The sequence below is a fragment of the Eptatretus burgeri genome, chromosome 11 (genome assembly GCF_056783735.1).
Source record: "Eptatretus burgeri isolate ZD-2024b chromosome 11, Ebu_testis_v1, whole genome shotgun sequence".
NCBI classification, from domain to species: Eukaryota; Metazoa; Chordata; class Myxini; order Myxiniformes; family Myxinidae; genus Eptatretus; species Eptatretus burgeri.
The window spans coordinates 80,121,187-80,143,989 of NC_140971.1; the positions used below are offsets into that span (position 1 = coordinate 80,121,187).

General features: G+C 45.6%; 1 long non-coding RNA gene across 1 annotated transcript in view; it reads left to right on the forward strand.

Moving 5' to 3' along the window:
- Positions 1-15,549, forward strand: part of LOC147017468 (uncharacterized) — a 131,999-nt gene extending 116,450 nt beyond the window's left edge. Inside the window, exon 4 of the long non-coding RNA XR_015049519.1 lies at positions 15,268-15,549. This is a non-coding gene — a long non-coding RNA (uncharacterized LOC147017468). The remainder of the gene's footprint in view (positions 1-15,267) is intronic.
- The last annotated feature ends 7,254 nt before the right edge of the window (positions 15,550-22,803 follow it).

Below are 22,803 nucleotides of genomic sequence, written 5' to 3' on the forward strand. Positions count from 1 at the left end.
AAACAAAAAAAAAAACACAAGCCTCACTTTCGGGTGCAAAGGATTCCTGGGCAAGGGGTGGAAGACCCCCTTACCCTGGGCACAGGATGGAAACTAGTTAGGGGGAAGGGTTAGCTTAGTTAGACCGACTCCATGGGGCAGGGGTAAGTCCTCATGGAGTCCGTGGAATGGATTAGGTAGAGGGATTGTAGCGAGATTTAGGTTGGGGAATTGATTAATGGGATTATTTGGAGACAGTGACAGACAGTGAATGTGTAGTAGTTGACGTAGTTTAGCTACGTAGTGTTAAGAGGAACGTGCTACTAGTGTAAGGGACGACGTGGGAGCACGAGTTAGTTAGGGGATGTAGTTCGAAGGATGGCAGAGTTCAGCGGTGTGTGTGTTGAAGAGTTGGGAGGTGAGTACATGATGAGTGAGTGAGGCCAGCGGGTCTGTGTGAGTGGAGTGAATGGGGAATGCATGGTGCGATGAGTGATTGGGGGGAGGAGTGACTCCCGCCCAAGGGACCCCGGGGTCAGTGTAGATTGAGTTAGCTGGGTTAGTCAAATTGAAAAATGGAGGTCGTTTTGTTGTTGGTGGGAAAGTAGGCTCGAGACCCATTTGGAGGGGTGCAGGAGCCCTGTTGACGGGCTTGGGAGCGTGGCTGCGAAAGGTGAGTATCGCTGAGTGGGTACCCCGGGCACCAGGCTAGTCGGCCGTGGTAGGCCAAGGGCCCATGGGGGGCCGGGATAGAGTAGTGGGGCACGGGTGCGCCTGCTTGGTGCGGGGGCCCGGGGCGCCATTAGCCGCGTGGGCAGTGTTGTGGGCACGGGTGACCCTCGGAAAGGGGCCCGGGAGGCCGGCCTGCCACGTGTGCGTTTCAGGGGAGGTGCCATGGGGGGCACTCCCTGGTGTTAGGGAGCTGGTAGGCTCGGAGGCAGTGTAGTGCCCGGGGGTGCCATAGCGGGAGGAGAATCGGCAGAGGGTCGTGCCTGCCAAAGGGAGCCACGTGTCCCAGCCAGGAGACCGTGTGAGGGCACGGAGAGAAAATTGGGGGGCGAGGCCCGAAATTGTAAGGACACCAACACAGGCGACGGGAATCTGGGTTGTTAGAACCAATAGTTTAAGCGAGAGGCGCTTGTTGAAAGCCCCGGGGTAGTTTAACTGTTAAATGGATAGGGTAGATTAGGAGATGTACCCCTCCGCACCATCCATCCCCTCGCTCTCGTTGTGGGCCGCTGGACCCACTTTGGGTTAGATCGCCGAACTCTGGGGAGGCCATTCTGAGGCTTGAGTTGGGCCTCGACACAGGATGTTAGCTCTCCCTTATTCCCCTCCGGGAAGGGAACGTAGGGGTTGGGAGTAGGCTAGGTGACAGGATAGGTTAGCCGAACAAAGACGATAAAGGGGGTTAGGGGACGATTTACAGTGGGGAAGTAAAAAAAAAAGAAAATAAAAAAATTAAGTGGGGGCTAAATTGGGGTTTGACAAATTAAGGGAGTGGGTATGTACAGTGACAGGCAAAGGCGATAGGTTGGGAGGGAGACAGGTAGGTAGGTCCGAGCCCGCCTTCCAAGTGGCCAGCACCACCGCACTCCCTCCACCAACCTCCACTGAACAGCAAAAGCTGGCCAGCTTCATCTGCTGGCTGTGTTTTCTGCAAGGCCTGTGTCATCGGCTGGCCGTGTTTGTCTTCGAGGCGGAGGCCGGCCAACTTCATCGGCAGCTGTTGTTTTGCTGCAAGGCCTGTGCCATCGGCTGGCCGTGTTTTGCTTCAAGGCCTGTGCCGGCCACTTCGTCTGCAGCTGCTGTACTTCAAGGCCTGTGCCGGCCAGTTCATCTGCCGGCTGTGTTTGCCTGCAACGGTCTTCTTCTGCGGGCTGTGTTTGCCTGCAGCGGCCTTCTTCTGCGGGCTGTGTTTGCCTGCTCACCTTTGCCATGCCATGCCCACTGCCCACGTTCACCAGCCCCGTTCAATTTTTGCTTTGCCCCCCCTGTTCATTTCCATGTGCGCCAGGATCCGCAAGGCAACAGTTTGCAAGCTGCGAGAACTGCCCTGTTGGCAGCTACAACACGGGCCTGCAGTGGCGGCCCGTGCACCGTGTTTGTGTTCATGCATCCATTCGTTGTGCTCATTGCGTGTGCCACTTGAGCTGGCACGGAGACTGCGTTTGTGCAGCCCATGCACCGTTGTGGTTCACTGCGTTCAGTTCAAAAGGGAAGGCCTTGGACTGCGTGTGAGCAGCCAGCCACGTTCCCTGTCACCTGCATTGTTTTGAGCCAGAGACTGCATGCGAGCAGCCTGGCTCCCTGCTAACTGCTTTTCTTTTGCAGAGCTCAGTGATCCTGGGCCATGGTTTAGTGTAAAATTTGTAAGTTAAGGTTAAGATGTACTGTACATATGAGTGCGCCCCCGGCATGTCTGTCTTAGCGCCGGCAATTTTATTTAAGTCGTCCGTATGAGTGAGTTTGTTTAGATAGTTACGCAGCCCTCAGGTTATTTATTTTGGGGACACGAATACCATGAATGTCGCACTCAGGGATCCGTAGGTAAAATGTACTAGGGGAAAACTACACATGATGGCACACGAAAATTTGACGACTCGGGACGAGTCTGTAAAAAGGGAAGGGGGTAGTGTTGTGGTTACCAAATTCGCAAACCACCATTCAGGTCCCTTCGGTGAGGTATCTCGGTAAGTGCATGTGTAGTTAGGCCCAAACCCGTTGTCTAGTGGGAATACATGTCATTTATGCGTGCTGCGACTCTTCAGGATAGCCGTTTTTCTTTTACTATCTTTATTTTGGACCACCCGCCATGATTACAACCACAACATCAACCACCAACCACAACACCGCTTCACCACAACCGCCACGACCTTCACGTCACACCTCGCAACCGTAGCATCGCCACCGTTCTTGCCCCGCTGTGGGTACCGGTGTTGGATTCGTGCAGAGCGCACGTTGAACAGCGTGTACAAAATCACGGATTTTGTGCTTCAAAAACGGATCAAAAACGACACACGCCCACTTTTTGCCGTCCAATCGGTGAGCGAGGGGCGATTTGGCCCCGCCTCCAGAACGATCGATATATGCAAATTTGTGGATCAAAAAGCCTTCACGCCCACTTTTTCTCGGGCCAATGGGGAGCGAGGTGAAAGGTCAAAGGGAGGGGGTCAAAGGCGAAGTTACGGGGGGATAAAAGGACGGTGTTCGTCAGTCAGAAAAAGGAGAACGAGAAGGAGTCGGAACGGAGGGGACGAGTGTGGAAGTCTGGAGCCCGAAGCCTGCAGTGGCTGGAGAAGCTGAAGAGAGTCGGACGAGGGGGTGCTCGCGTCGGTGCCAGGAGCTGCACGCCCGAGGGAGGCCGGCAGCGCGACCTGGCCGAGGTGGAGACGCACACCAGGGATAATAAAGATCCTCTATACCCCGAGCATCAGCAACCCCCTCCTGTTTCCCCCGCGCTGAGATAGTGCGACCAAGGGGCCCCGTTCCCACCCCTACCAGACACCGTCCACGAGGCCCGCGGGTTGCGGGGCCATCGCCGCTCCGCGTCTCATCACCAGACGGGTAGGCCCGACCCGGTCTCGGCCTCAGGCCCGCCTCATTCTTGGGGATTTCTTTTCCTTGGTTTTGGGTATGTGTTGTCGGCGCCGTCTGTGAAGTAGAATTGTATAAGTGTTGCCGTGTGCTCGGTAGTCGGTATTAGCTCTGCATTGTTTTCGCTTTTATATTTGCTTTTGTGTAAATGGAATTGTGTTTTCTTTTTTTGTGTGCATTTGGTGGAATTGTATTTGTGTGCTTCCCGTGTGCAGCGAATAAATGTGCTTTATTGTTGAACTGTTCTCCCGCTTCGCCGTCTTTTCCCCATTGAACCCTCATCTTGCTTCACGTAAAGGGTTGGTAGTGGGCTGAATACGCCCGATAATTAATCGAACCGTCGAGGTCGACGATAACACCGCTCGGTTATTCTGATAGTACGGAACGGGTCGCTTAAGTGGCCCGTGTCCGAAGTCGATCTGCGGCGAGGTGCGATCGCCCGGTCTACCCTCCGCGTGGGTACTTAGGTAGGTCGAATTTGGCGAGCAACCCTATCCCACGCGGGGGCTGATTGGCTCGATCGCGGTGAGACCGAAAGGTCCACCCGTGACTGGTTCCCGGCGTTAGTCCGAGAGGGTCACGACTGGATTGTCCGTCCGGTGGGCGACGTGCCGCGATTCGAGTTACGTGGCCGTCAGCACGCCGGCGGGCGCGGAATCCGCAACAATATATTGTCTCAACAAAAGACTTGTCTATGACACGTCCTAAGTAAAGCAATCAAATTAGACCTGAACACATTCCTCTCCTGAAATTTTCTTATCATGGACCACCTGTTACGTTTTGAATGCTAACAGTTTGAACCAGAATGAAGAGGTTGGAGAAATCTCTTCAATGACATCTCCTTTGCTTATTTTATACTAGTGCGTGCCCGTACGTGCGTGGCCATACGTGCGTGGCCGTACGTAGAAAAAAATAATACTAACTTTCAAACCGCGTGCCAGAAACAACAACCATACAGGCCGTTCCTTCTCTCTTGCATGCCCGTACGTGCGTGGCCGTACATGCAAAAAAAAAAAAACTTTCAAACAAACACACAGGCCGTTCCTTCACTCTCGTAAACGACGACTGGATTGGGGCATTGTGTTTATCTATAAATGTGCATAAGAAATCGAGAAATTATTAGAATACAGTAAGTCATCACTATCCGGAAGTCCGTACGTTGTAACCCGTAATGGGGAACGCGGCTGAGGATCTCTTCCTCAACGGCCACGCCTACGCAGCAACGTGTCCTGTCATTAGTAACTAAACGGCGCCCTTTCCCCATCGGCCACGCCTACGCAGCAACGTGTCCTGTAATTGGTTTGGTAAATAAATGGCCATAACTTGGGAACCACTTGTCCGATTCATATCAAACCTTGAAAAGGCACATACCCAGGTCCCCAGCAATATACGTGGCAAGTTTCAATTAGATCGTACCAGTGGTTGTCGAGAAACAGCGGTCAGAGACACACACACATACAGACAAGCCGGTAGGCGACATGGGTGGTCGCTACATAATTGCATACTAGTCATACAGTTTTTGATGGATCGGGCTGAAATTTTTTGACAAAGAGGTTGATCATAGTGCGCATAAAAGACTCGAAGCCGATTTTTGATTTTCGAAAAAATAATTTTTTAATGATTTTTCAAATATTTCAAAGTCCCGTTGCTAGACAACGGTGGTATCCATAGTAACGCTGCTCAAAAGCGTACAACTAGATCCTGGTATGAACCTACCTGTCAAGTTTCATCAAAATCGGTTGAATCCTCTGGCCTCCAGAGCTGTCCATTACAAACAAACATACAAACAAGTCGGTAGGCGACATGGGTGGTCGTGACATAATTGCATACTAGTCATTCAGTTTTTGATGGATTGGGCTGAAATTTTTTGACAAAGAGTTTGATTATAGTTCGCATAAAAGCCTGGAAGCCGATTTTTGATTTTCGAAAAAATAATTTTTTTTATTGATTTTTCATAAATTTCAAAGTTCTGTTGCGAGGCAACGGTGGTGTCCATAGCAATGGTGCTCATAAGCGTAGAACTAGATCCTGGTATGAACCTACCTGTCAAGTTTCATCAAAATCGGTTGACTCCTCTGGCCTCCAGAGCTGTCCATTACATACAAACAGACAGACGGAAAAAGTGAAAATAAGGGTACTCTAGCGACCACCCAACATACATACATACAAACATACAAACATACAGACAGATGGAAAAAGTGAAAATAAGGGAACTGGAGCGACCACCCAACAGACACACACAGAGATTGCTGGAATTATAGAAAGATAATCTGACATCTCGCCATACTCATCAAACCTTGTGGCAGTTAATGCACAGTGTGTTGTTATTGTTGGCACTTTTGCTTCCTAACTTATCTTGAAAGTTTGTGCAGAGCAGTCAGAATGTTTTAAGTAAAAAAAAAAATCTATGATCAGCCATTGCCGTAGCTGCCATATACGAAGTTCCTTAGCTGCAGTAGTAGCAAGCATGAAGTGTCTTGCATACAGCAGATAATATCTACAAAGTGCCCTGTAAAATCAGATCCCACCTGGGTGCATCTCACTGATTCTAACTCTTTTGTTGACGCTCCTTAGCGCTTCACAGTGTACAAGCCATTCGTCTATCGTCCCCAGTGGTATTGTGCATCTCCTCTGCTTCATTATTGTCATTCTGTAGCTGCTCTTCGGCTGCCATTGTGAAGCTTTATCTTTGTAACGCTATTCCTTTAGCTCTGACCGGAGAGGACAAAAAAACACGAGGGTCAGCAGCCTCAGGCCTAGTAGCATGCCTGCTACTGAAAGGCCTTTACAACGAGCTCACAGCTCGCCTCTCTTAATGGTTCACTTGGGGCCTGCAGGGCCGTGAAATTACTGCATGTGAGGTGAAACAGGGAGTAGAAAGCGCTCCTTCTTGTGCTGCTTTGACACGAGGCTAGCGCTTTGTGGCCTGCAGTCGGATTCGGCCCGTCGTGAAATACAATGACCCCAGCTGGTGTCATTGACCCCAGCAATTCCAATGGCAGTTTGCACCACTTCTATGATTAAAGCAAAGTACCGGTCTTAACATTCTCTCTGGCTTGCGCAGGTGTTGCAATTTAGCCATAAACGTGTATCTTCTTCATTGTGTGTGTGTGTGTGTGTGTGTGTTTGTGTTGGATAGAGAGAAAGAGAATATACTGTATGTACTGTATGTATATATCCCCCAAAATAATGACATACCCTCAGAGGCAGTGTTTAAGTCAGAGTTTTAAATCTCATCTTAGACGTGTGTTTCTACCTTAAAGACGTCATTTGCCTGACGACAACAAGCTTTAGAATGCAAGGCTTTTGTATAGGCCTATATAAAGACAGAGAAACAGACTTGGATACTTCCTTCCATATTGTGAGCTGCTTCACTACTGTTTACTCGCATAACTGGAGGCTCTGTACATGTTGAGAGCATTTCTCCACGGGTAATGGCAGGCCCAGGAGAGGTGCTTTTGTTTGCTCTTACCAGCACTCGGGGTTGAAAAGGGCCAAGCACGGGTCTTCATTCAGCAATCTCCCCTGAATGAAATACTCACTGAGTGCCTGGCTACTGCTGGGAAAGACAAATCCAAGCAGGGTAGCATGATGAAGCGTCGACATGTAAGAGCATTCAAACCCAATTCTTCGCATGTTGTACGCGTTCCACAGCAGGCTTTTATGATTCAAGGGATTTTCAATGTAACCGTTTATAAATAAGTAGCCTACCTATCAAAGTACATATTCTGATTTGTCCTGGTTGGAGAAACAGAATGATCTTCAAATGTCAGGGGACACAGAATGGTCTTCAAACGGGACTGTTGAAGACCCTTGTGTCATTGTTTGGGAGAAACGTCGGACCTCCATTGCCGATGCCACAAAATCATTGAGTTGGGTGTACCTTCTGTTTCTTTATAGATGTCTTTTCATAAGTAAACCCAATTATTTTATATTCCTCCTGTTGTAGGATAACCATTAACAAAGCGTTGTGGAACTGCTGTGGTGGTGAGATCGAAGGCGCTATCAATTTATTGCATATGCAAACATGGCAGAATTTTTGACGGAGCACCTCCTTCCACATTTCCATGCAGTATGTATCATGTATGCATCACTCTCAACTCCCATCACCCCATTATGCATAAGTAATAAACAAATGACCCATCACTCATTCTCTACCGTCTGATATCACTTGTGCCTTTAATAGCCTCCATAGTTAAACAGTCAACAAATTGACAGCCTGCAAGGCTTTCATTCACAGCTTGATGGAGTACTGCTCTCTCCTTTGAGCTGGTGCCCCTGCCTCACATCTTCCCCTTCTTGATGCTGTGGAAAGCAAGGCCTGCAAAATCATTGGGATCTCCTGCGATGAATCTGAGTGTCTAAGCCTGTTACTCTCACATTGCAGGCAGGTTGCTGGCCTCTCTGTATTCGACCGCCTCCTTTTTGGGCGAGCACCCTCTGCCCTCTCTTGGCTCAGTACCCTCTGCCCTCTCTTATCTCTGTCCTTCCCAGGTTTCTGCAAGGCACACATGGTCTGCCAGTAACCCTCTTCTTGTTAAACTTGCAAAGTCCAGGCACACTCCTTACTTCCACTCATTTGTTCCTCTTTTCTCTCACCTGTGAAACCAAGTTCCCCAGTTTGTTCAGTCGTAATCTTCCCTCCAGAGCTTCAAGACAGCTGCTCACCACAACCTCAGGTCATCCCCCGTCGATACTCATTATCTTTTTTCCTCCATATGACCCCATTCCCAAGCATTCCCCTTTCCGATGTTATTGTCATTCTTTCCCATTGCTCTCACCCCTTTTCGTTTATTAGTTGTTGGTTGGTTTTTCCTTTTCTGTTTCATCCCCACTCTCCCTATCCTCTTCTTGCTTGTTCACCCCCATGTGTCCTTATTCCCCTCCCCTTGATCTCACTCTCACTTCTACTCTGCTGTTGGTGTTTCCCCCTTTCCCTTTTGTTCCATTCCATTCTGCTTTAGCTATTCCACGTACCTCAAGTATGTATACAAAAAAATTCAGATTATTTGAGCTCGTATTTAACGGCATTCCTATCACAGTAAAGGGTCTCAAATCCATCACATCACTCCAATTCTCAAGAAAGCCTTCCAGTACATCAACGCTAAACATTAAAACCTTGTGGTCATTTGCTGAATGTATTTTGTCTTGATTCACAATTAACTCAAAAAATTATTCGGCTTCCAAACTTACAAAAATCAATGATTGTTGAAAAGAAACAATTGAAAAGCAGCATATAAATTGGTGAAAAATTACAAATAAAATGTTGATACAGTATAACGGTCGGACAATCGACAGGTAGTAGACAAAAAAAATGGAAACACCAATGTAAAGTTATTTAATAGAGTGTTGGACCATCATGTGTGGCCGGTACGGCCTGTATGCTCCATGGGGTAGAGTCCACCGGCATCTGGAATTCTGCAGGAGGGATGCGGCACCGTTCTTCCAAGAGAAATTCAATCAACTCACACCTGTTTGATGGAGGTGGAAAACGCCGTCTCAGGGCTTCGTTCCAGAATATCCCATAAATGTTCGATTGGGTTCAGATCTGATGTTTGAGAAGGCCATGACGTATGGATAACATCAGTGTCATGCTCATCAAACCATTGGGCGACCACACTTGCACTGTGGATGGGGGCATTTGGGAGGGTCAACTCTTGCATCCATGCTAGCCATAATTATCGGTAACCAGACCTGTGCAGCATTTTTATACGTGACCTTAAGCATGCTGGGATGTTATTTGCTTAAATTAACATATGGGCCCCACCTGTGTGGAAGACATTGCTTGGGTGTTCCTCATTTACTGGGTTTTTTCCATTTGTTTGTCCACTACCGACACTGTACTGCACCTCCCACCCCTCCCATTTTCTGAACACAATAAATAGATGGCCTCTAAATGTGGTAAGGTTTTCAGTCACTTGATATTAGGAACATGGGTCACATGCAGGGCGACCCTCGGATGGATGTAAAACTGGGCGTCGTCTGTTAACATTCATTGGTCGACGTTAAAGATCCCACGATGTTTGGCATATCTTGGACAAGGCCTACCTATTGTATCTTTTTCGTTGGACCTTTTGAACATCCGTCCTCGAAGAGATAAGTAATGTACAGTATACCTGAGAGCCGAAGGCCATCTAACAAGAATAAAGTGGGAATTAGCAAATGGGGCTTTAAGGGGGTAAATGTTACCCCATTATTCGCGACACATTTCTGCCTCCTGAGCATTGTGCTGCACACTGTCTGGAGTGGCCCATGATTTGCTGGCACAACTCGAGACACAAATATTATTTCGATCCAATGCCCTTAGCGCCAGGAAAGGCAAGCATTGCAGCTTGGCTCATGGAAGCGATTCCGATGCTCCCAGCACAGACTGAATCCATTACACATGAATAAAAGGAGGAAAAAATGAGGTTCGTAAATGAAGTATGTGACATGTACTTATTTTCTAACAGATCTGTTAGATTACACACACGAGCTAGTAGTCGGAGAGAACAAGAGCGAGAATTGCTTTGCAATACACGTCCCCCTACCGATGTGATATTTTCTAAGTTCTAAAAGGGCACAACTCTGAAAAATTGACGAAACTCCCTGAAACTCGAACTTGTTCTGTAACTTATCATAATAGAGTCATGTACCAAGTTTCAGTTGAACATGTTGAAAGGTATGAGGAAAAAGTCTGAAAAACCACAGGTGGAACAGACAGGTGGAGGGCAAACCTAAAGTCCTTTCTGGTGAAACCAGGAGGGACGAATAAAAAAGGTGATTCAGATTCAGATGTAGTATCGCAGTTATGGTGGAGAATATACCAAATATCGTGTTGGATGAAGAACTAGTCTTGAAGACTAGTGGTGATCTGCATCTGTGGACAGGAAGACCGATGGATGAAATCAACAGGATATCACGAGGATATCACTAACCATTCTGTTCATTTCATCCAAATATTAAACTGGCTTGTTTTAGTGTTTCAATATGAGTACTTCGCTTATGATGCTGGAATCGTAGTAGTAGTCATCTACCATGTAGTAGTAGTAGTAGTTTAGTGTTGTAGTAGTCGTAGCTTGTGTTCACATTTGAGTACTTAGTTTATAATTCTGGAATAGTAGTAGTCTACCTTGTTGTAAACCTTGTCGTACTCTACCTAGTAGTAGTAGTAATCGACCTAACAGTAGTAGTAGTAGTAGTAGTCTACCTTGTAGTCGGAGCTGTAGTCGTCTACCTTGTAGTCGGAGTAGTAGTCGTCTACCTTGTAGTCGGAGTAGTAGTAGTCTACATTGTCATCGTAGTAGCCTTCCGAGAAATAGTGTAGCCCGATGTAATAGTCTACCTTGTAATAGTAGTAGTCTACCAAGAAGTAGTGTATCCTGTAGTAGTAGTAGTAGTAGTAGTAGTAGTTAGTAGTCTACCTACTTATGATGCTGGAATGCAGGTTTAAAGAGCAGGTTTTGGTTCGCTGATGACTTCGCGTGATTTGAAGGTTGTAAGCACATTAATAATCGTTGGGCAATTATTTTCTTACATTTGAAACTCAAAATATGCTAAAATTCACTTTTACGTCAAAACTTTTGTCAGTGATTGAAAAACAGTCCGGAAGTTACCGAAGATGCTATGACGTCACGTTCTCTGAAAACTTCGTGAACATTTGGAAACAGCATATGAACAATGGCGAGATGCAAATCAGAGAGTGATTTCAGCGGCGATAAAATTGAGTGTTTTCATTCCGATATTGCCGAGGACGAGTCGGAGGATGATGGGAATTTATACTATGGAGTTTCTGGCCCTGAGCCATATAAATTTGAGCCACTTGCAAGTGCAAGAAAACGGCCTATTTCGTGTACAAGTGGCAGGACTGACTGCCAGCTCAGGGAGGACGGAAACCTCCCGTGTAGCAGAAGGGCGAAAGCTCGCTTGATCTTGATTTTCAGTACAAATACAGACCGTGAAAGCGTGGCCTCGCGATCCTTTTGACTTTTTGGGTTTTAAGCAAGTGGTGTCAGAAAAATTACCACAGGGATAACTGGCTTGTGGCGGCCAAGCGTCAATAGCGACGTCGCTTTTTGATCCTTTGATGTCGGCTCTTCCTATCATTGCGAAGCAGAATTCGCCAAGCGTTGGATTGTTCACCCACTAACAGGGAACATGAGCTCGCAAGAATAAGGTAAGTTTGGTGCAATTTGAGCTTTTATTCGTCGAGTTATGAATGTTTCAAGTTGAGGGCGCCTGGCACGTATGGCCACGGGCACCTTGGCTAGATCTAGGCCGCGGTGCTTTTTCCACAAAGATGAGGTTGAAAAATCATTTTTCATCCCAATAAAGGTTATCATCACATGCCTGACTTGTTAAGCTGTCGGATTATGTAAAGATTGTTCGTGGATGGCTGAATATTACGGTTTTATGACTTTGACAAAATAATTTTAAATAATGCCGTGAATTCCTGTGGTGAATTGAGATTTTTTGCTTCGATCGACGTTGCGGGTTCGTTTTAAAGTCAATTCAAATTCTGTTTTCGGTTTTTGCAGTCGCTTAAGATGCTTAACACTCGGTAGTTGTGAAGTTTGTAAAATTCCGATATTTTTTATGAGGTTTATGTTCGATGGCGCGCAGGACCTAGGGCGCCTTGACTAGATGTTAGGCCGCAGCGCTTTTTCCACAAAGATATTGTTTAAAAGTTTAAAAGGCAGGGAAAATTCGCCCGTTTTGTTTGTACAAATCTCATCCACTGCCGGCGAATGTTTGATTCCTTCGGGAATCGGTGGGAGCGATTACCCGTTTTCCAGCCATATTCGCAAAACATGACTACACACTTACCAGGCATGATGTACAAATATCCAAATAACTTTGTTCTACAATAATTCAAAATAAAAAAGGATAATATAGACAGTTGCAAGCTCAAAAAAAGCGAAAGAACGGCCCGCTCAACTGGACACTTCTTCAATGAAAGAGTGAGCTTCCGCTTTGTTTTGGAGAACGTGACGTCACCATCCATATATGGGCACGCGGCGGTTTTTTTTCAACGGCCTCGAGAAATAATAACTTCGGAGTTAAATTTCATTAATGTTTCCAATAGTTAGGCAACCACAATAGTTTGCATCGAACTATTTAATGCACATATAATCATATTGATAAATTTTCAGAACACGTTTGGTGACCCGCAACCTGCTCTTTAAATCTCATATATGGTGTTGTGTTGATTTATACACCATAATCAACTGATATCCTTGTTGGGCTGGCAGGAATGTGCACTCGCTTCTGAGCCATCTAGAGAATGGGTTTGAATGTCGACCCAGCTGCAAACTGTCACCCTGGTGTTTTGCCAGCAAGTCGATACATCAAGGTGTGTGTCCTCCCTCGGTTGGATGTTCAGCTGGAGGGCCCGTCTGCCAACACTTGTCTTTGGTAGATGTTAAGGATCCCTCGATGTCTTTCATGAAGAGTGGAACCAAGTAATTGCCGGCACCCTAAATAAATCACAAATTCCTGTCACCTTCAATGAAACGTTACCTTCAATGGGCAGCCAGTTCGTGAAAGTCTTATTTAAAAAAAAAAAAAGATTCGCTGACAAACCCCACAAGAGATGGGAATAATTGGCACCGTTTAAATGTAGCAGTATTAGTACTAGTTACGACTACTACTAGTACTACTACGACAGGGTAGTCTACTACGACTACTACTATGAGGTAGACTACTATGACTACTGGAATAACAAGGACATTTGTAGTAGAAAATTGGTCCCACATCCACTTCAATTACTGATGTCCTTGTGATTTCAAATACATTGATGTCTCTATGTCCTTGTCATGCATGTGAGATATATGTACAAGCTCCTGCATGATGTAAGAATCCCGTTGGAATAGAAAGTAAGGCACGATGAGAATGTTACATGTGTGTGAAAGCGCTTCATTGGAGCCAGTTTCATGACACACAGTCACTGGTCTCCTCCGCGTGCCATCTTCATCACGACTGGGGCCTGCGTCACCTCATTAGGCTGTCAGCAAGACAAATTCTGGAGGCCTTCTGGGAAAAGCCGGTTTGTGGCAGGCGTGGGAAGCCTGGCAGGCATGCTGGCTGAAGGCCAGACCCTTGGTATCCAGGCGCTCCCGTTCACATGCCCACTGTATGCCCCCTCGGTCTCGCCTCTATCAGACGCCGGATGCTGAGAAGCCAGACCTGCTGTCGGGTTGCATGTTGGACAACGACTATGCGATATAATAATACGAGCTCCCTTACAAGGGACTCCAACGCAGGAGACAATGAGGCCCAACAAGCCTGCTCTACGGTTGTCAACCTATGGTTGATTCGATCAGAGCTCGAAACACCGACTTCTCAAGACCCAGAGCGAACGCTCTAACCATGACACCACTGCGATAATTTCGCTTACTTGGTTGAGATAGTAATTTCGGAACAACATCGTTTGTTTCACATCGGGTTTTGCAAACTTTTCCTTCTATTTTCCTTCAATGTGTTCATGCAAACACTGCTAAAAATTCATTCCACAAGCAGGGATGCGTCACCCACCCAACACACCTGGTGCATCTCCTTCCAGGATTGATCTCACAGGAGGAATCAGATGTGAACAGCGAAGTGCAAGGCTTGTGAAGACCCACAGCCATACAAAGGATGAAAACAGCATCATTGTTATGATTGTTTATATTAGGGGGAAAAAAGGAAAGTAGATTCATCATAAATAGCTTTATAAACAATATGATTGTTTATAAGCTTTTAAAGCTTCTTATGGAAGTAATAATTCTTATGCTACAGTTTTGGATGTAATTGAGTTTTCATTCAAGATCAATCTTATGTGCATGCTATGTTGTTATGGTAAGCCCATGATGCCCCCCCCAACCCCCATCCCCCTTGTATAAGCAACTCTGTCCTGGTTATATGTTCATTATCCTGAATGTACACACAAGAGGGTATTGCAGACAATTTCACTTCCAAAATACACGGTCAGTGCTCACCCCCACTCATTCGTTGCTCTGTATTTTTTACGGCTGTGAATCAACTTCCACATTCTCTTCAATCTCATGCTTCCCTCCGGGTCTTCAAGACAGCTGTTCACCACCATCTCAGGTCATCCCCAATCCAAAACCATGATCTTTCATACCCAGGTTAACCCACCTCCTTCAAACTTTGTTGTTTTCCCTTCCTGGAAGTTTGGTTCTGTATCCACCTTGTCCACCTCGTGCATCCTCACCTACCCCTCATTCCTCTTCACATCCCTTATTTGTCCAAGTCTCCCTCTATTTTCTCCCCCAAGCCTGCTGTCGATATGTTCCCCCATCTTGCAGCTGTTCCTTTTGTTCTGTTGCATCCTGATCCATTCTATGTTCTTGTTCCTCAATGAGCCTCGACTTGTAGGACTGAAGAGGGTGTACATAGACAGCAGGGTTTGTTGTTAATGGGTGTTTCCTCTCCTCCTCTGTCATTGCTAGTTCGTTCCCTTGTTTGTTGTATCCATATGTGGTCCCATTGTGAGTTACATATTACCTTTTTACCCTCTTGTCACTTTGCTCTTCCATGAACTACGTGATTTTGTACGACAGAAAGTAAAAAAAAAAATATATATATATATATATATATATATATATATATATATATATATATATATATATATATATTCGTTTTTCATTTCTCAACCTTAAAGGGAAACTAAACTCATATTTCAAAAACTGATGCATCACATTATTTCAACAGGCAATGATGGACCTCCAAAGGCGAGACATTGCTGCATCCACAGAAATTATTGGGGCACACGGGACTTTCAAAATGACCTCATCTGCCCCCAGAATGTTCGGTAAGCATGTGCAGAAACGGCGGTCATCGGTGCATGTTAAGGTATGTCGTGCGTGCGAGAAAAGTATTGTTTCCTAAAATGACTCACAGAGCTTCTAAAAGAAGACGTGTGCCTCTGCACAACGAAAGAGTTGGAGAACTTTCTCGGCCCGCCCAAAAGTGCAAGGCCCGAAGGTTCGTGGATGGGTGAGTCCTACCCAAACCCTCCACCATTGCTGCCAGTTTCCAGTGAGCGCACTTTGAACCTTGTGGCAGTGCCTCCTGTGAACATGACAGGCTCGGGTATTTATTTAATGGACGTCTGCAATCAGAACATTGATGCCGTGCGTGATTACCAATAAAGTAACAGTTACCAACTCTTCAACAAAGGACATCTTCTCGACGTGTAAATACTCAAAGCTTGCGCCAGTGATATTTACGTGAGAGCGAGATGTACCAGGGAGACTTCCCTGAGGGGGACACCGTATCTGGATTAGGTGCTTCTAAACACCGATTGGAAGGTCATATCTGGGGCTTGTGAATGCACAGGGTAAGTTTAAAATGAACTTTAAAAATAATGATATTTACTATCAATTATGTTGGGTTGGGGTTAGAAGCGTGCGTGTGTAACTGCCACCACTCGGGCGTATTAACAGTAAATGGTAGGAACTCAACACCTCCCCATTCACGGACATTTCTCGTATATCCTACATTTCCATGTGTCCGATTAGCATTGAGGAAAAAGGACTGTGGTTGCACAATATGAAAATGCTACTCCTTCATTTAAATGCTGAAAATGTGTTTAAAAAAAAAAGACTTCCCTTCATTTCAATGTGTTTAAAAAAAAAAAAGCACTGTATTTCACTTACACAATTCGCACGAGCAACGACAGGTTAAAATAAGCCCCGTCTAGCGGGAGAGAGTCACTGAAAACCCAAGTGCTCGAAAGGCCTCGTATGCGTTCATTCGTCATTTCGAAAGTCCGGTATTCACCGAGATTAAATTTGCTGCCTGACATTACATTATGTATCAAACGATGTGAAGTGAGAAAGTGGATGATGATCAGCTGTAGCAAATCTTGTGTTTTGATGCCTCCACTGACGAAGTCACCAGTGGCATTATGTTTACGGGTTGTCCGTCCATCCGTCCTTCCGTCCATGCCAATTACCTCCGCCATCGAAGGTGGAAGGAGGTTATGTTTTCACCGCTGTTCGTTAATTGCCGGAATCCTTCAGATTTCGGAAATTATGTTGGTCGGTTGTGTGTGTCATTCTGTGTGTCTGTCTGTTTGTTTGTGTCTTTGTTAACCCTGGAGCAGCCACACCGTTTCAGCGATTATGACCAAACTGGGTACAGACGTCGGCCATGGTCCAACTTAGACACTTGTCGTTTTTGGTGAATCTAGGTCAAAGGTCAAGGTCAAGGTCACCGAAAAACCGAAATTCTTATTTTCGCAATAATGTCCGCTAAAATGGTTGTATCGACTTCAAACCAAATCCAAAATGTGCATCTTCCAATACTGCATCCAACCATATGTCTCATTGGGGTGTCACGCCAACACCCTTCTTAGCGGTTTTTAGGGTCGGGTCAAAAATTTCAAATTGCGATAAAAACGTCATTTCGATTCCGATTGACTTCCAATTTGGCATGTGGTATCTTGGTATGAGTGTCCTATTATATGCCAAAATGATGAAATTTGGTTCAGCCACTTCCGGTTACGATGGCAACAAAGTTCCCTAATGATAAACAAATGCAAATTTTCAGATTTAAAAAAAGTTTGACAGTGTCCACAATTGTGCAGATTTGTTCACCAATATTTGCACCCGTGTAGGCAATGGCACTGGCTACTGATGTGTTAAGTATGGTTGACCTTCAATCAAGGTCGACTATAAACCGTGAATCTTTTTTTATCATAACGTACTCAAAAATGGTCGTATCGATGCAAATCTGGTGACCTTGAAATATCAAACTTCAGGTTTTTGTTTTTTCAGTGATCATGGAGATATGACAAAGTTATTCCGACAATTCCTTGCTCAATGAGAAATTTCATTTGTCTGTTAGTGTGCAGGATATCTCAAAAAGTTGTGAAGGATTAGGACGAAACTCCGTGGACGCGTTGGATGTGTGACAAGGAAGAATTATTATCTTGCCAAAACGAAGTTTTTGCAAGATATGTTAGTCAGCTTGTATGTTTTTTTTTTGTTTGTTTGTTTGTCCGTAATCACGTATAAAAAATTCTGCAGAGCAGTTATCATTGGAAATTTTTGTAACTTCGCATATCAGAGGCCTATAGAGGTCCCTTTCAGTGCACAAAATTTTGAAGGTCAAGGTCAAAGGTCAAGGTCACTTTGTCGCAAATCAGGGGAGTCAACGAAACCCTTATTTTTTAAGTAATTTTGATCGGATCGTCCTCAAACTTCATGGGAATATAGTTCATGGTCTGGCGCTCAGCTGATTAATTTTTGGTAGCGATTGGCCTTGACCTTCATATGTTTTGTTTTTTTTTTCTTGTTTTTTTTTTTTGGTCTGTAATCACGTATATCACTCTGCAGAGCACAGTTATCATTGGAAATTTTTGTAACTTCGCATATCAGAGGCCTATAGAGGTCCCTTTCAACGCATAAAATTTTGAAGGTCAAGGTCACTTTGTCGCAAATCAGGGGAGTCGACGAAACCCTTATTTTTTGAGTAATTTTGATCGGATCGTCTTCAAACTTCATGGGAATATAGTTCATGGTCTGGCGCTCAGCGGATTAATTTTTGGTGGCGATTGGCCTTGACCTTCATGGTTAGCGCCTGAGGTCAAACATATTTGACTCCAAGGTCAAATTTTCACGTTTTCGGAACCATATCATGTAGTACCTCAAATTGAACACCTCGATGAGTGCTTTCTAGATATGTCAAGCTTGAGACATTATGACGTCATTTGGTGACGTTATGAGGCAAACACATATTTTTCATGGTTACTCTGTAGAACGATTCTCATCGGAATCTCTCGTAGGCAGAAATTCCTCAAGGAGTCGCTCCTGGTGGATAGCAGCTCTGTTCACCTCAGTGTGACCTTAAAGAAGTCACACGTGGTCACCTTTTGGCAAGATACGGGTCACCCTGCGGGTGACATTGGTTTACTTATTTCAATTTTGGTGAAGATCCAAATCCGGATACGAGAATTATTTAATTTTGTAAAGTGATTCTTCACCATGGAGAGATTGGGCCAGAAACGATATAGTACTGTATGACATGATAGTTCAAAAATGTATCGGGCCCGATATGTTCTCTTGGATCAGGCATTACGTGGTGGAGGTATGCGCTCTACCGAGTGCTCTTCTAGTTTTGAATGTTTTCTCTGCAACCTCTTATCCAATTGACAATAAATGTTCACCATAGATGCGACTACACATGTAGAATGTTTTTATAATAATCATGATGTCATCGGTCACGTGGTGTGGCAGCCATGTTGTAAAAAAAAAAAGGGAAAAAAATTTGGACCTCTGTATCTCCGAAACCACTTCATGGAAAAAATTGAAACTTGGCAAATGTGAAGTACTCCCCATGTGACATAAGTGTGATTTTTGATGATGTCATAGGTGGCTTCATTATGACGTCATAATTGCATGCGTCGAATGCTTTATCCTATCAGTATGAAAATTGTTGAGGGTCATCTAGGGCTAAATTGTATGGGTGTGGGAGGGGGAGGGGGGAGGGCAGGACATTGATGAAATCATTGGTCATGTGGTACGGCAGTCTTTTTTTTTTTACATAAAAATCTTCAAAAATCTTCTCCGGAACGGCTATACAGATTGAGCGAAACTTTACAGATATAATCCACATCGATGAAGAACAAAAAGTTCTCAACCTATGACATCGTAGGTCACATGGTTTGGCAGCTATGATTTTTTTGAATAAACCATTAAAAATCTTCTCCAAAACAGCTTGACAGATCGAGGGGAAACTTCACCCACATGTTCCCCAAGCCCTTTGGGGTTTTGGAGCGATGAGAGGTCTCCTTCGGGGCTCCCTGCTGACGTTCTCAAAGTGAAGTTTCCGGTCGTTATTTATCCCGTTTTTCTGTTTAATTTTCTCACCTACATGTTACTGTGTGTTCCTAGTTCGGTTTTGTTTCAAAAATCGTGCTATTTTGTGAGTATTTTTGTCGACGTTCTTACCTGGTGTTTGAGGCCTACCGGTTCCACTCGGTGTTCGATCGTTGTTTTTTTGTTTGTTTGTTTTTTCTCCCCATTACCTTCAATTTCTATCCTCCCCATTACCTTCAATTTTCATCCTTCCCACTTTCCAAACATTCCCCATTCTCCCAACTAATCTCTTTCTTATCTCAAAAAAAAATATATATATATATATAAATATATATACCCAACAACAACAACACGCTCACCTTCTCCCGATTCTGCTTCTTCTTCTTCCTCTTAACTTCCTCCTCGTCTTCTTCCTCGATTTTTTTTCTACACTTCCTTGACCTAATCTGTTGAACTCTCTCAACCATTAATATTAACAACAAAAACGATCTTATAATGCTTCATCTTCCTCTCTCACACATGTGGTACTCTTTACTGTTTCATAATGCACTACTCTTCTGCTATTTTAACAGACTGCTCTCATTTCGAGCTCTCCTTCATTCCTTGCTTAAAAAATCCAACTATTACAGCACTTCTCTCCATTCTCTGGTTTCGCCTTCATTGCATCCATCAAGAATTGTGTTAAATCGCATCTCTGACCTAAAACTTTTAAAAACCACAGTTTGCCATGGATGTTCGCTTTCCATCAACCATTCTTTTTTTCCAACTTCAGTGCCAACTCACCCCCCTCACTCCTCACTCTCACTATCAAAGCAACCATCCCACTCTTCTCCCTCCAAGCCTCCCTCTCACCTCTCTCAAAAATTCCCCCTCACCTTTCTCCCACCTTTCATCCCCCTCACTCATCCTTCTCAAAGTTGCCCCCCTCTCATCCACCAAGCTGCCTCCCTCCACTGCCCTCTCACCTCCATCTCTTCACTCCACCTCCTCAAATCCTCAACTGCCTTCTTCCTTGTCTCTTGTCCCCCCCTCTCCCCCAGCACCACAGAGCCTTTTCTCCTCCTCATTCGGCCCCCTCCCCTCGCTATTCTGCAATACCCCACACTCTTTCAACAACCCTCCTTACCTCCCCCCCTCGTCCCTTGTCCTACCCTCCCCCTCCCCCTCCACCTCCTGCATCCAAAGCCTCCTCCCCTACCTCTTCATTAAAAGTGTGGACCTCAAATATCCGAGGCTTTCGCTCAAACCTTTCAGATCCTTCCATACAGGTTGCCACTGACAAACCAGACATTATCTGCCTAACAGAAACTTTCCTCTCCCAAGACGTGTCTGACTCCCAAGTATCTCTTCCCGGTTACTCCCTCTTACGGTATGACAGACCTGAGCCTCGTCCTGGTGGAGGTGTTGCTCTCTTCATCAAAGACTATTCCTCACTCTCCATGCACTGCTCTCACTCCCCCACACCCCCAGGAATACCTCTGGCTTCAGCTTCCTCTCCACTCCCACCTCATGTTTATATGTGTACTGTACCGTCCACCGAACAGTGATGACTCCATCTACACCTCACTATCCGAAAACATGGACCATCTTCTATCTTCTCATCCAAACTCTCTCTTCCTCTTATGTGGTGACTTCAATTGTCATCATGCCAGTTGTCGAGGTGTGGGTACCTCTCTCACCTGCCATGGCACCTCAGCAAAAGCTTTCTGCGACTCATTAGGACTGACTCAATCGGTCAACTTCCCGACCCGGATCTCAACCAATGGTACTCCATCTCTTCTGGATCTGATTTTGACAAATTTCCCTGACAATATCTGTTGCTCTTCCTTTGCTCCAATCGGTTCTTCTGACCACGTCCTTGTCAAAGTGGACATCTCTCTGGATGTTATCAGAGAACCACCTCACCGCCGTCGAGTCTGGCATTTCACTCAAGCTGACTGGCAGGGTCTCCGAGCAGCCATCCAACTTATAGACTGGTCTCCTATCACTACTTTCTCAAACATCAACTCATCCTGGGAATTCTTTCAAAGAAACTTGCTCTCCCTCATGCACAGATTTATCCCCTCTCGTGTTCAGTTGTCCTACCCTTCCTCCCGCCCTTGGTTTACTGAAGCTTGTGGTGAGGCAGTTGTCCTGAAACAACTTGCCTTTGCCTCATGGAAAGCAAACCCAACTGAGGGCAATCTCAGTTCCTTCCACAAAGCTCGGAACAAGTGTGTATCTACCCTCAGGAGAGCCAGAAAACAACATCTTTCTCATCTCAAGTCTGAACTCTCAAACCTCTCTCCCTCCTCAAAATCCTGGTGGCGTTTAATCAAATCTGTTTCTGGTGTATGTTCCCCCTCCATCCCCTCCCTTACCTCAAATGGCCGCACTGCTGATTCCACACGTGGAAAAGCTGTATGTCTAAACTCGGTGTTTGCAGCTAAATCTTGTGTCCTAAACCCATCACTATCTCTACCCACTTTACCCAGTCGCACCCAACTGTCCCTGGACTCTGTATCCTTTTCTCCTGACAAGGTGGAGAGCTTGCTTTCAAACCTCGACTCAGATTCTGCAACCGGTGCAGACGGCATCAGCCCACGTGTCCTCAAAGCCTGCTCTTCTGCTCTTGCTCACCCTCTCTCTGTTCTATTCACCCTCTCATTTGCCCAAGGTCATCTGCCATCTGCTTGGAAATCTGCTAACATCACTGCCCTGCATAAAAAAGGTGCAAAAACAGATCCCTGTAACTACAGACCAATCAGCCTTCTCCCAATCATCAGCAAGGTTATGGAATCCATCATCGCTTCAGACATAAAATCCTTCCTCTTCTCCAATGGCTTGATTTCCAATCATCAATTTGGTTTCAGACAAGGTCACTCTACCCTGGACATGCTGCTTCTGCTCTCCCATCAATGGATGGAGGTCCTCAATGCCAGACAGGAAATCCGAGCCGTATCCCTGGACATATCACGTGCTTTTGACACAGTCTGGCACCCTGCCCTACTCACCAAACTCTCTTCCCATGGTATTCAAGGCCATCTCCACTCATGGCTCGCAGACTTCCTCTCCTGTCGCAGTCAACGTGTGGCCCTAAATGGAGTTCTTTCATCCCCTCTTCCTGTGCAGGCTGGAGTTCCTCAAGGTAGCGTTCTGGGCCCTGTTCTTTTTCTGGTTTTTATCAATGACCTCTCGGACTCTCTGGAAAATCCTCTATTTCTCTTTGCCGACGACTCCACCCTCTGCCGTACCATCTGTCATCCCTCAGACCGGCAAGCAGCAGCTTCTTCGCTCACTGCAGATCTGGATAAAATCACAAACTGGTCCAACACGTGGAACATGTCTTTAAATCCAGATAAATCTCACACTCTCACTATGTCTCTTCGAAAGGACCGTTTAGAAAACCCCCCCATCCACTTTCTCAACAATCCTCTGGAAGAAG